This window comes from Poecilia reticulata, linkage group LG11, assembly GCF_000633615.1.
Source record: "Poecilia reticulata strain Guanapo linkage group LG11, Guppy_female_1.0+MT, whole genome shotgun sequence".
Classification (NCBI taxonomy): Eukaryota; Metazoa; Chordata; class Actinopteri; order Cyprinodontiformes; family Poeciliidae; genus Poecilia; species Poecilia reticulata.
The window spans coordinates 1,969,434-1,972,608 of NC_024341.1; the positions used below are offsets into that span (position 1 = coordinate 1,969,434).

Sequence of the window (3,175 nt, forward strand, 5' to 3'; positions counted from 1 at the left end):
TAGATTGTGTTTCTTTTGCTGTTTGAACTTTAGCTTAACAATCAAACGTATAGCTTCCGTAATTTCTTCCAGGCCTGCATTAAATTGGATAAAAAGGAGGGAGCTGTAAACATCCACCTCTTCGTGAATTGCTGTTTCTTTCTTTCTGTCTTTCTTTATTTTCGTACTTCAGTGTTCAAAAGATGTTTTGGCATTGAGGACAAAACAGAACAAAGGGCTTGAGGTGTTAAGTTGTCCCCGTCTTTAAAGGCACAGCTCTAAGCTTGCAGAGGGCTCCAGGGGGTCATCATACATTCATTTTCTAAAAATGTCTTATTTAACCGACCTCAGAGCAGAGTTCTGGCTCTGCCGTCTTTTTCTCCAGCCATGCTTTTGTAATGTGTGCAAAAGGAGGTTTTTCCTTTAACTTCACAGAAATACACAAATGTTGGAAGCAGATGGAAATACACTGAACACAAAATGTATGGAAATGTGTGTGTAGTTGATCTGCTTTAACAATGATTTCTTATAGTCAGTTTAGGGCTGAATCAATGAACCAGGATGAATCGATTATTCGTGAATCCATGTTTCTGTTAACCCTCATCCAGGTCCAATCCCTCCATTCAGCAACGTCTTTCATTTGTCTCCATCCTGCTGTCTCTTTCACTCTCTGCAGATGGAAAACCAACCAGTTAGAAATCTTTCTTCCTCTTAATCTCTTTCACACTGACTCTTTTCTCAGAACTGATGAACCAATCTCTCTCTGCCTTCATTCCAGACCAGCATCCATCACCTCACCTAGGGAGTCTCTCCTCTTCAGTAAACCCAGAAACCTGACCATATGATTCCAGTTCCCCAAACACTGCAGCCAGAACTCTTTGAATCATCCCAAGCATGCCGCAGCTTCATCCATAATACCTGGATCAACATTCCTGGTACCTATTCTCATCTTACTTCTAGTTACCTGAGAAGTCTGAGCCCCCCTCCTCCCCACACACACTGAGTCTGCTCCTGCTACGACTCCAACAGCAGAGCTCCACAGATCACTCCTCGTCATCGTCCTCTTCTTCAAATATCTTGCTTCATTAAACCTTTCAACTCAATTTATTTAACCAAACATCTTGTTGTACAACAGGACAGACAGCAGCAACCTCACCCCGAGAGAGGCCAAAAGAGTACAGAAAAGGGATGAATACGACACTTCTATAACCATAAAAAATATTTTATGGTTCTATTAATTTCATAAAAACAGCAACATACAAAAGAGTGTAACTCCTTACTTTATTTGTAGACACTGTTAGGAACCATTGAGGTATAACATGAACAGGCGGGAATGATTGGAGGGATCCCAGATGCTTCAGAAATGTCCTGGTGCATCCAGCAGCTGTTCTCCAGCACAACCTGTTTCTGCTCCAGAGTCGGGGCCTTTTCAGACGGGGCCTCAACCCACAGCACATCCCCAGGCCATACAGGTCAGCCAGGGCCCGGGTCTGCTGCAAGGCTAAGGGACGAAGGCAAAGAATGAGTCCACTGTTGAGTCTGAGACAGAGAGGTGAGGTCATGTTAGGCTAACAGTCCGGCAGACGCCAGGCGAGGTCAGACCCAGGCCATGGAGGACGGGGGTCTCAGGCCAGACCCCTTCAGCAGCAAAGTAACACGTTATGATCTCAGTGATTAAAGTGGAGCCACAGGCAGGGCTCAAAGCGCTCCGGGCCAGGACCGGCGGTCCAGCTGTAGAGAGAGGCAGCTTGTTGGTCCGCCAAACTTAATAGACAGACGACTGGCAAACAGAAGGGAGACTTCACTCTCCTGACTAATTAATAACAGTAAAGCAGCTGATAGGAACTAAAAATGCGTTGGATTTTGCAGTCTAATCAAATGCAGTGTAACAGATGGGAGTTTGTCACACTGGAAGAAGCAGAGCTGGACCGGCTATCTGGGTGGCGTGCATTTACGGGCCGGCCTGAGGCTGTCACAACTCCACCAGAACAGGATATTATAAATAATTTCTGCCCACCACCATGACCCATTAGTTAATTTTCCTGTAGGACAATCAAAATAAATCTTTCAGCGTTCCTCGGCCCGCACCTTCATCTTCCTTTGAGTTTTTAGATTTTGTCATTTGAGCTGAACGGAGTTGGACAGAAGTGTGTGGCAACGGGAAAACCACAGAAGAACAAGAGTGGTTCAGAAAAGCTGCAAGGAAATAAAAAATCTAAAATCAGTCAAGTCTATTAGGAAAGCACATTTCAGCAACAAACTTCAAAGTGCTTTAAATCATTAAAACACAAAAATACAAAGTCACTAAAGACACTATACAGTCAAGAATTGAGAAAACAAATAAGCATTATATTTTATCAAATGCCAGTGTTTGATATCAAATACATCAATCAATGCTTCAGTTATTATGGTTCAAAAGCAAAAGCAACTCTAAACTGGTGTTTAGAACCAGTAACGTTCTGGTTCTAAACACCAGTAAGACAGAAACTCTGATTATTGCTCCCAGTCACTTTCATCAAGATATCAGCTGGACTAATGCATCCTTCTGCCTGCTAGTAAAAAATCTAGAGGTCACATTTGATTCATCATTTAGGCTTCCACTCACACATTAAGGCTGTTTCCCGTTCTTGTTTCTTTCATTTAAGAAACATTTCTAAGATTAGAAAAATGGTCTCTAGAGTTGACCTGGCTCCCAGTTGATTTTAGAATTTGTTTCAAAGTTCTTGAGCTGACATTTAGAACATTACATGGCCAGGCTCCTGATTATCTTTGTCAGGTTGTAACTAAATATTCTGCTGCTCGTGGTCTTCATTCTCAAAGTCTGACATTCCTGGTTATTCCACGAACACAGTTAAAATCTAAAGGGGCCCGGGCCTTTCAGTTAGTGGCCCCAAGGCTGTGGAACAGCTGGCCCTTGCAGCTCTGTTTTGCTGACTGTGGAGGTTTGTAAAAAGAGACTAAAACATTTTTATTTTCCCAGGCTTTTATCTCTTGATTTTATTGTGTTTCTTATGTTGGTTTTATGTTTTGTATGGTTTTAAAGTTTTCTATTGTACAGCGCTTTGTGATTTTATGTCTGTGAAAAGCACTTTATAAATAAACCTTCCTTCCTTCCTTCCTTCCTTCCTTCCTTCCTTCCTTCCTTCCTTCCTTCCTTCCTTCCTTCCTTCCTTCCTTCCTTCCTTCCTTCCTTCCT

The 3,175-nt window shown here is 42.6% G+C and overlaps 1 long non-coding RNA gene across 1 annotated transcript in view; it reads right to left on the reverse strand.

The window, feature by feature from the left end:
* Positions 1-1,243: 1,243 nt before the first annotated feature.
* The window catches only part of LOC103471968 (uncharacterized), a 9,172-nt gene continuing 7,240 nt past the window's right edge, over positions 1,244-3,175 (reverse strand). The window contains exon 2 of the long non-coding RNA XR_534773.1: positions 1,244-2,175. This is a non-coding gene — a long non-coding RNA (uncharacterized LOC103471968). The remainder of the gene's footprint in view (positions 2,176-3,175) is intronic.